General features: G+C 29.9%; 1 protein-coding gene across 1 annotated transcript in view; it reads left to right on the plus strand.

Annotated features, from left to right (window-relative positions):
* Nucleotides 1–12,046, plus strand: part of LOC100210574 (kinesin-like protein KIF28) — an 83,152-nt gene that overhangs the window by 69,894 nt on the left and 1,212 nt on the right. The window lies entirely within an intron of this gene.

Consider the following 12,046-nt stretch of genomic DNA (forward strand, 5'->3'; position numbering starts at 1 on the left):
TCTGAAGGAAAAAATTTCATAACAAAATGTGTTGCTGCAGAACATCACCTTACTTTTACACACGAAGATGGCAAATCTCACAGTATCTACTTGACACACAGAACAATACCCGTTGTTGGTGCTACTGGAAATGTTCTTGCTCTTGAGACATTTAGTGTACTTGAAGAATATGAAAGTCTGAAGAGTGCCGTGCTATTCTTTTAGATAATACTGCATCAAACACAGGTTGGAGGAGTGGCTTGGTGGCTAATCTAGAAGAGTTGATAGGAAGGAAACTTCATACAATAGGTTGTAGCCTTCATCAGAATGAACTCCCACTAAAAGCCCTTTTTAAAAAGTTAGATGGAAAAACAACCGGTCCACAAAATTTTAGTGGACCAATTGGGAAAAGATGCTCTGAAGAAATTCATAGACAACCTCATGGTGAGTTTGAAGCAATTCAAACTTCTATCACTGAAGGATATATTTCACATGAGATATTAAAAGATATTAGTTTTGATCAAAGGCTTCTTTATGAATATTGTAAAGGTATTGGATTAGGTAAAGTAGACGACAAATGGGCTAATTGTAAAATAGGTCCAATTAATCATGCTCGATGGTTAACCCTTTTTATACAAATTCTTTGTTTATACACTCGAGATATTTCTTCAAAAGCAAGTCTGAAAAAGCTTACCCATTATATTGTTAAAGTTTATGCTCCATTATGGTTTCAAATAAAGAAATCTTCCAAATTGAAAGATTCCCCCCAGATTCTGTTTTTCACTATTAATCAATTGAATTTTATTAAGTTTAATGATGTAAAAAGAGTTGTAAAAGAAAAACATTCAAGGTAATGCTTTCTGTTTGATACCTGCAAATTTTCTCTACGCAATGGTTAAAAATAATGATGAACAGATCAGGATTCTCGGATTTGAGACAATACTTACTCTCAGGAAACAGTAAATTTTTCAAAATTGGTTTTTCTATTTATATTATATCAGGCATCTGTATACAAAGCTTTTTTAAAAATGTATTGTGCTGTATTTTATTATATTAAGTTTTAATTAAGGTTATTAATTTTTTTTGTTTTTTGCAAGTTTTTTGAAAGTAACGATGCTTTTACTTTTAGAAACAAAAGCAGTATAGTATATGGAATAGAAAAGAAAATCCCTCAAATAAATTGGAATGCTACGAGCTGGATATCTCTTATTGATATTGCTGATCTTGCTTATATCAACATAGAGCCACCAACTACAAAAGAGTTTTTTGATGAAGATATTTACACATTCATTAAAAATAAAATAAAGCCTAATATTCAAGACCTCCACTCTCATTCCCAGAGCTTTGAGAGATGTGTCAAATTAGTTTCTGAAGCTTCTAACACCGTATATGTATATATATATATATATATATATATATATATATATATATATATATATATATATATATATATATATATATATATATATATATATATATATATATAAAAATGCATATATACATATATTTTATTGTATTTTCCTCACCATCACTGCAGGGTCGCTACAATCGAGGAGGCTAGTCATTTTTTTTACTTGTTTTTACAGCACCCTTTTAAATCTTTAACTTCAAAGCACCTACCTTGACAAATAAGATGATGATGGTGGTGGTGGTGACAAACAAGGATGGTGCGCAAAGAAATAAACATGGTACTACCGAGGATGTGGTGGGGATTAAACTTCGTTTCATTGATTCATTTATAAATCAAACGCTTTATTACTACCACAATTTTTGGGAAATTTTAAAAACTGAATTAGCTAAAGTTAAAAAAATTTAGCCATTTTTTTAAGGTCAAGCAGATGACTTTTATGTCCCCCTCAAGAGCAAAGTTATTAAAAATTTTCCTTAAAAGTAAAAAACATAAAGGACAATCTGAATCTTTTTTTTTTTACTTTTTTATTTGTTACTTACATTTTTGCTTCAAAAGGGTATGCCATTGGATTTTTTACTTATTTTTAGGTAAAAATAAGTTTCTGTTACCCAAAGGGATTATATAATCAATTAGTTATGGTTAATATAGTCAGATAGATATAAGCAGTAATGTAGTAGAGGTTAATATAATCAAATAATTATTTCCATACCTAAAGTTAGTTAAAAGAACATCTGACAAAAGTTTTAAACCTGTTAAATGCTTCCTGAAAATTTAATTAAATTTTAAGGCTTTTTAATAGCCTAACCAGTTGTAGGACTCTTCCACCCCCCACCCCCCTGTTTTAAAAATCTTTTAGAAAATTTAACTAAAATTTAGCTTATCAAATAGCCCCTTAAGGTTAAAGTTTACCCCCTCTTACCCCTCAAACTTAAAATTTGTTGTTCTGAAAAAAAAAAGTGATTAGTGTATGAATTAGTTTATGCATAAAAAATTGCAAAAATTGAGAGAGGGGGGTTAAGAAAGAGAGAATTAGAAGGGGCTATTTAAAAAGTTAAATTTTCTGAAAGATTTTTTAAACAGGTTTAAAACTTTCCCCACCTTTCCTTTTAAAAGATATTTAGGTCTGCAAATACATAATTAGTTGCTTTTATTAACCTCTTACATAACAGAAATTTCTTTTTTTTTAGTCTCATAAATATTATTTTACTCAGAAAAATCTGATAACATACTCTTAAAGTGAATATATAAATAACAAATGACAAAGAAAAAAATATTTTCATTTATATCACCCTTAAATACCTTGAATACATTTTATTTTTCTTATTTTGAACAACTATTTTTGTTCTTTCAACAGCTTCAAAGTCAGTCTAGACAGATTCCAAGTTACAACAGCTCACAATGCTCCTTAGTGAAAGTTACATTATGAGTTTCACAATTACTAACAACAGCACTTGTCAACAAAGAATTATTATCAGAGATAATATTTTTGATGCTGATTTTAAAACTACAAACTTATTTTTTGAGCATGTGTGTATGATGAAAGCATATATGTTTTTATGATGAAAGTATATATATTTTTCTGATGAAAGCATATATGTTTTTATGATAAAAGCATATATGTTTTTATGATGAAAGTACATTTGCTTTTATGATGAATGCACCTTTTTTTTTATGATGAAAGCTTATATGTTTTTATGATGAAAGCATATATGTTTTTATGATGAAAGCATATGGGCAATTCCACGTCAGAAAAAAGCTGTGGAATAGTCAAGTTTTATTCTCTTTTTCGTCAACTTTTAGCAAATGAATATTGATGCAGACACATTAAAGTTTATTTAAAATATACCTTTAGTACTAAAATAAATTTATTTAAGTCATTTTTATGCTTTTGAAAGTTAGAGTTTTTCTCATTGTCGTATAATAAAAAAGTATCATATAAAATTTTATTTTAACCATGAATTTATTTGCATAATCGGAATTAATTTAGCGTGAAAATGGAGCCAACATGTTCAAATTGTTGTTGGTCAGATTTTATACTTTTTAAAATATATCTATTTCAAGGAAATAAAAAAAGAACTTTTGCAATTTTTATGTAACGTAAGTTAACAAAAACATGATTAAGTTTTGTTTTTTCTAAAATTTAGCTAAAAAACTTAAGTTTTTTAATAATATATGCGAAGGAATATTAAATTTTTAAATAAGGATGCTTAGTTAAAGCACATTTTTGTTTCAAATTTGTGTAACGTAAGTTAAAACTACATGCATTAACTAAAGTTCTGGCGCTTTTTGTTTTTGTTTAAGTTTTTATTTACAAAATGAATACGTCATTGCGTAATTCTTATTTCGTCGCGTTGTTTTGACAAGGTTTTCAGTGAAACTTTTTGTATTAGGAGAATTTAGAATAAAAATCTTTTTTTTAATGTTAATTAAAATTATTTATATTATTGTTGTTGTTTTTTTATTTGTTTATGTTTTCTTATTTTGATTGACATATAAATATACATAAATAAAAATAAGAATTATATCAATATTTTTATTTAGACATTAAAAAGAAAAGAAAATAATAATTTGCTATTCTCCTAATATAAAAAAATCAGTTAAAACCTTTTTTATTTTTGTCACGTCGCCCTATATTTGTCAATTCTCAACCCCTTCCCTCCTGTCAAAACCGATCACATATACCTGAACCCCCTCTCCCTCCCTCCATCCTATACTGTGATATCAGTTTTTTCTTAAGTAATTTTTTAAAGTTGTTCTTGGTCTTGCAGAAAAATTGTTTTCGAATTGAAAACTTTCATAAATGTTATAAAAAATCACTCAGGAAGAGTGCCACCAGTTTTTAAAATTTCCTTTGTTAATTACCTTTAATGAATGAGTTCAACACTTTAGCAATTTTATTTGTTACGTAACCAGAGCCGTGGTGAGGGTGAGTCACCCGGGCAAATTGCTCGGGGCCCCGGCTTATAGGGGGCCCCCAACAGTGGTTGAGCAAAGAAAATTTGCCCGCAGAAATGCAATTAACTTTCGGGTTCTTTTTCTTTTTACAACTTTGCACAAACATATAGTACAAAATGTTGAATGCTGCCAACGATAGAGCAAGCAAGTTTTATCACAGTCAATAGAAATAACTTTGGTCTGAAAAAGCATTTGTTTAAATCTTATTTATAAGCTGATCTTGAGTTTTTGAGTTGTCACTTGATCAAATCTAGTGCAAAACAAATATTAAAAATGACGTATTTGGAAGATTTTTTTTTTTAGACGACGATTCGCTTGATTGTATAATTTAGTTAATAAATCAATAATAATAAACTTGATTTATTAATTTAATTTAGTTTTATTATTACATAATATCTAAGTTTATTTAATTAGTATATAAAAAATATTAAATAAAAGTATTTGGAAAAAATAAAAATGTAAAGCACGTATCCATCAGGAGCATCAAAGTTAAAAATCAGCAAAGCAAAAGAAGCGGCTTTACGAAAAGGGAGGCAAATATTGTTTGATGTTAGAATTACAGCTACTCCCGAGACATCAGATGTTATTTTCATTAGCTCAACGCAGCAAAAAGACGACGGAAGCATCCATACTTCTATTATTGGTAATAGTGTTGACAGTGGCAGAACAGACATTTTGAAGATAATTCAAGTGGTAATAGGAATTACACTTCTACAAAGATCACTAGTACTGTTAGACCAGCTTTGATGCAGCCATCGGTGACATTGAAACTGAAAAATTTTCCTCAACTCAGCTGGAAAGGTTTGTCAGGACTGGTCACATTCCCTTTAAACTGGGTATGCCAAAATATAATAGAAATTACATGTTTCCGATGTCTGTTTTGGGAAGGAGAATTCTAAATCGGGTATCCTTCTCACAAAATTGGCTTGTATTTAGCTCAGCAAAGACAGAAGTATTTTGTTTTCCATGTCAGTTAATTTCAACTAAAAATCAATTTCTCCACTTAATTTTATCCCTTGCAATGATAGCATAATGAGGGTATTTTTTGATGAAAGCTGATCAGTCAATTGAAGACTTTGTAAATTTTCAAATCCTCAATGAAGCAGCCATCTGGAGAAAAATTCTGTAACAAATATTTGATGTGGTTCTGTTTCTTGGTGAACGTGGATTGGCTTTTCGTGGAAAATCTGACCTAATCGGAGATTCTCATAATAGAAATTTCTTAAGATTGCTGTAACTGATTTTGTAATAAGACTTAATTCTCAAGAAACATGTGATAAAAGTTAATCATAAGAAAAGGGTCAATGGCTTTAGGCGAATTACCTGTCAAATCGTTCTCAAAATGAATTCATTGGTCTTTGTAGAAGAATGCAAGTCTGAGAAGTATTTTTAATTTATTGTTGATGTCATTCAAGATGTGAGTCATACTGAACAAACTACTTTATTAGGTATGTACATGAAGAAGAACCTGGAATATTTTTAATTGAAAAGCAGTTTTTAATATTTGCAGATTGTGTCAAGAAGACTGTATCTGATATTGCAATTTTAATTCTGGAAACTATAAAAAGTTTAAAAATTTGTTTTGAAAACTGTCTTGATCAAGGCTATGACAATGAAGCCAACATTTCAGGAAAGTACAAGAGGTTTCAAGTAATCCTGCAAAAAAAGGACATGTTTTCTATATTCTATGGTTTTTATTCATTGAATTTGTGTGGACAGAATGCTGCCTTAAGCTGAACAGATACTTAGACTTTTTTTTGGAACTGTTCAAACAATGTATTCAATTTTCTCTGCTAGTTCACAACTCTGGAAAATATTACAAAAAAAATTCTATGATGTGTTTTACATGGGCAATCTGGAACATGATGAACTGAGAGACTTAACAGCATTCGCTCCTTTTCTAAACAGTAAAATCATTGAATCTTTGAAAGAAGTTCTCGCCTAAAATAAAAACTGAGATTAGAGTTACCCTGAAATATACGAGCTCCTTTAAATGTGTTCTCATGTCTGAATTTGGATGAAAATCCTCACATTGATTGATTGCTAGGCAACTATTGATACTGAGGTGAAAATATTGATATTGAGGTTAAAAACATTAAAGCATTGATCGGTCAAATCAAATCTTCAGTTTTTTCAAAAAAATTGAAGGTGATGGACATATCATGGAATAAACAGAAGCAGAATTAGGAAAAGAGGTAACATTTCAAAAAAAAGGTTTTTTATTCTTGATTTTGTGATTGGTAGACTCATTGCTTGCTTAACTGCAATCCAAGAAATCTTTGTTATATTCTTTTTTTGTGTGGGAATATCAAAAACTGTAGGAGGACGTGGGCCACCAAATTGACAGATCTGGGCCCCCAAATCCTCTGCACGACCCTGTACGTAACTCTTAATAATAGGTATAAAAAATCCACGATAATAATTGCTCGGTAACGTAAGTGATGTGATGTGCATTAATGATCTCCCTAAAGCTTCAAATTTAATAAAGGTCATGTTTGCCGATGATACTAATCTCTTTTTAACACATAACCACATAATAACATTCAAAAATATGAAGATTGAATTAAAAAATGTTTCTGACTGGTTTAAAATGAATAAGTTGTCACTAAATGTTGAGAAAATTAAATGGATACTTTTTCATCAAACTTAAAAAAAAAAGCTACTGCCTCCTGTCATGCCCTTACTTTTCATTGACAAAATTCAAATAAAAAGAGAACTAACTACTAACTTTTTAGGAATCAATATTGATGAAAACTTTACTTGGAAGTATCACATTAATTTTTTGTGCAACAAAGTTGCTAGAAATGCTTTAAATTAACACAGATTAACACAATTATATTTCTCTTTAATCAATTGCCATATAAGTTATGCAAATATTGCCTGGGGTAATACCAATAAATATAAACTTCTACCTCTTTATCGTCAGCAGAAGCATGTTGCTCGTCTTATCAATTATAAAGATCGATTTACTCATGCCAAACCATTATTATTTCAAATGAAAATTCTTAATATTTGTCAGCTGAATATTTTTAATATACTTTGTTTTATGTACAAATGTAAAACCAACACATCTCCTGTTTCTTTTCACAATCTATATACCTTAAAAGATAAAAATAAATATAATTTAAAAAATGATATTCTAATTCGGCAACTTTTTTCTCTGACTAATTTTGGAAAGTCTAACTGTATTTCATTTCGAGGAGCTTTTCTTTGGAACAAAATAGTTTTAAAAAATTTTGATTTTTCCCATGAATGGAATTATCTTTCATTAAAGAAAAAATTAAAAGAAATTATTTAATCTTTTGAAGACATATATTTATATTTTTAAATTCTTCTGAAAATGAATATTATTACTTAAGCTTATTACATTATAAGCTTATTACATAAGGTAATATATAATAGTATATCTGATCCAAATCTTATGTGTTTATGAAAACAGTACTTTTTAAATTGTTATTTTTATTTATATATAAAAGTATCAAGAATGTCTTTATACCAATTTTATTTATATATTCTTACGAAATTTATGTTCTCGCTAATTATTACTGCGACATTGTTTTTTTATTTTATATTTCATGTTAATTTAATGCACTTTATATTCACGAGCAGTTCTCGATGATAAGACCTGAAGGGCTTCTGCGAGTCTTCGCGTTCTTTTTTTGTTTTTATTTTTATACCTGTATATTTTGTTATATTTTTTTATTATATAACGACTTTTATCTTAACTATCTTATTGTATAAATTTATTGAGTATTTAAGAAAAGAACAAAAAAATTAAAAAAAAACAAAAAAAAAACTTAAGTTAAATAGAGTGAAACCGGGTCAAATCGCACACCATATCATTCCGCACACTGATCGAAATTATCAAATAAAAACTAAACAGATATGGCTATGAAAAAAACTCCTCTATTCGAATTGATAAAATTATATGCCAATTCAACTCCGTTTTTTCTTTTTTTAAACAACTTTAACGGGGAGTCAAAATTGTTTATATATTTTTTTTATCGTTGCGAACAAAATAGCGCTTGAAGCAAAACTGATATAAAAATAATTTTAGCACTATCTTGTTGGATATTTAATTTTAATTTTGATAGTATAATTTTTATGCAGCTAGAACAAAAAGTTTAATCAAAAATCAAAAAAGTAAAAAAAACTCTTTTTTTTGATAAAACCACGCTCTCGATTAATTACTTAGTTTAGTTTTTCGCAACTGATTAGGCGCTTATCTTTATCTAATTAACTTAGTGTTAATTCCGGTTTAATTATAAATGAAATATAATGTTATTTGTTAATATAATTAACTCTTACTCATTAAAAACCAATTATTATATTTCTCAATATAATCTTCACTCACTTTAACATGTCAACTAAAAAAACAAAAGCATACAAGGAAGATAATATATTAGCCGCATTAACTAATATAAAAGAAAATAAAATATCACTAAGAAAAGCTGTATTCAAACATGGTGTTCCAGTCTCAACGCTCAAAGATTGCAAAAATAACAACAACCGAGGCTTCCATGGCTCAGGTACAACAACGGTACTCTCAAGTAAAACAGAAAGATTGATGGTGTACACGTTCCAATTACTGGGTGACTGGGGTTATGGTTTAACCCAAAATGAAATCCTAGAATTTGTGTATGGCTACCTTAAACGCGAAGATCAATTGCACTTATTCAAAAATGGCAAGCCTGGTAAAGACTGGTTTTATGCCTTTATGAAAAGATGGTCAAAAGAAATTTCAACAAGAAAAGCGGATAACTTAGCATCTAAAAGGTCCGCTTCTTGTACGCCAGAAATAATTGATTGTTATTTTGAATGCATCGCCAAGCAATATCAACAGACTGGTAAAACCTCTGGGTCGCATATTTGGAATTGTGATTAAACAGGTTTTTCGGGTGATCAAGGCAAATCAACCGTAGTAGTGTCGAAAAGGGACAAGACGTGCGTTTAAACTTACTGGCAACAATGAAAAAATTTATCATAATGTAAACAATTGCTGCAATGCTGATGGGCATTTTGCACCACCATTTGTGATATACAAAGCCAAAAGAAACTTTCGTCCTGACTGGGCAAGAGGTGGTACATTTGGCACCAAACAATCAATTTCAAAATCAGGTTGGATGGAGCACGATACGTTTATTAAATGGCTGAAAGAAGTATTTATACCCGAAACTGAGCAAATTGGTGGTATTTATGTTTTAGTATTAGATGGGCATACAACTCACATAGCTTTCGAAGCGGTGTTGCTGTACAAAAAACACAGTATAATCTTGATTATATTGTGTTTACCAGAGCATTCTTCGCATATTCTACAACCATTGGATAGAGGTGTCTATTGTCATATCAAATAAGCATGGAAAGAAACTCTTACAAAGTATTATTAAGACTCAAAATGTAAGAATTTAGATAAACTAAATTTTCCACCGTTGCTCAAACTGCTGTACAAGAGTGGTAAATGTTTTACACGCTTGCATGCAATCGCTGGTTTTCAGTACACTGGCTTATTTCCACTTAATAAAAACAACATAAATCATAAGGCGTTAGCAATCACACAAACGTTTAATCTTTCTTATCAACTTTAGCAACCTCCGCAGCACCTACACCATCTTGCTCAGATACAACTTCAACAGCCGCCGCAGCACCTATGCCAACTACACACCAATTACCATCTTTCTCAACTACACCAGCTTCAAGTTTTAATAGGTATCAAGCGTGTGTTGAGCGTTGCAAAAACAGTATTGAGATAGAGTTGAAACAGTTTTTTCAAGCAAGAAATCAATCGCATGTTAATAAATCGAAGCAGTGCAACATGTCAAAACTTGGCAAAAAATGTATTACCGAAGAAAATGTGATCGAGTTCCTCAAACAAAAAGATGAAGAAAAAGCAACAAAGGAAGCCGTGAAAGTTGCTAAACTTAACGCAAAGCGTAGACTCTATGCCAAGTACTCAAATGCCTGAGCATAACAATGCTGAGCAACCTCAGCAAAACAATGAAGAACAAGTACCATCAGCCAAACGATTAAAAGTTGCAAAATATAAAAAGTGTAGAGTACAGTAACACACAGAAATGTTGCAATGCGAAAATTCGAAATGTCGGGAACGGTTGTGCAAAGAAATATGTTTACCAAAGAAATATGTAGTTGGAACTAAATTTTTTTGTTGCAAAAAACGTAAAAACTTTATTATAGTTTCCTAAATATAAGTTTTGTTAAAAAAGACAAAAAAAAAGTTAAAATTTAAAAATTTCAATGTTTTCTTAAGTGTGCGGTTTTATCAGAATGTCGCCTAAAACCGCACAATTTTTTTTTCTTTACATTTAATATTTTTGATAATTTTATTTTATTTTTTTAACATATATTTATATTATCTTATGTAGTTTTTTCTTACCTATCTAATAAAAAAATAAATAAAAATAAAAAAGTTATTTAATTTTTATTGATAAATGTGCGGTTTGACCCGGTTTCACTCTATATTGTAACAAAAAAAACAAGTATATTTTCCTTAGCCGGTCACCTCTGATAAGTTTTAATAAATTTTTAAGTTAATATAGAGTTCTCAACATCTTGTGAAAGTTCAAAATACAAACCGCTTTTCTGATTTGCAGAAATCTGAAAGTTGAAGCAATTTTTTTACCTTGTTTTCCGTGTTACATAAGTTAAGTGGCATTTTCAGAAATAAGTTCGCTCTCTTTTGGCCAGACTCAAAACTTTTTAACTCATTTTATTCTTAAGACTAACGGCTTTCAAAAAAAATAGCAAAAAGTTTAATTTACAGTTTATATAGGCAAATATTTGATAAAGTTGTTGCGCGTGTAACGTAAGTTAAAAATTGCCGATTTTTAACTTATGTTACACGCGCGTTACAAATTTTTATGATTTAAGCAAAAATGTAAATACTCAGATTTACGAATCACCCTAAAACGTTTTGTTATGTATATGGCAATTTCACAACTAAACTACAATGAGGAACTATTGCATCCAGCATCAAAGAAATATACAATCTTTACTTTGTTTACCACCTAGGTGACCAAGATAAACCATGTGCGCTTCACCAAATCTGTTCTGATTGTTCGAACAGATTACTTGATTGGGAGAACAAAAAGAAATCTTCAATGCATTTGCCATAACCATAATATGAAGGGAGCTGAAAGATCATTGTACAAATTTTTATTTTTGTAGTGTCAACATGACAGCATTTTCTGCAAACTACAAACAAAATATTTTTTATTCAGTTATGGATTCAGCATTTAGACAAGTAAAACAAATGAAGAATTGCCCATTCCAATTTCTCCGGAAAATGGTGTAGATTAATTAAAGATAAAGCGAATAGTGATGAAGATGCAACTGTTGGCATTCCTGAAGGTCTGCAGATCTAAAGGAGAACAATTTACTTGACAAAAATCTTTGTATCAGTTACTACCAAAAGCGGAATATTAACTTTGCAACATAATTTACAGTAGATGGTCCTCTCTGTTATTGCCATGATATACATAAGCTATTCAAAGAATTATCTCAGACATTTGCAGCATCTGACTGGCATATGACTCTTCATTGACTCGTAACAGAAAAACTTGAAAGCACTTTTTCTGCATAATGGAAATACCAAGCCATCCCTATTGCCTGTTCTCCACATCTAAAAAAGACATATGATAATATGGATACTACTAATGGCAATCAAATACGACAGTCATCAATGGA

The sequence above is a fragment of the Hydra vulgaris genome, chromosome 11, assembly GCF_038396675.1.
Source record: "Hydra vulgaris chromosome 11, alternate assembly HydraT2T_AEP".
Lineage (NCBI taxonomy): Eukaryota > Metazoa > Cnidaria > Hydrozoa > Anthoathecata > Hydridae > Hydra > Hydra vulgaris.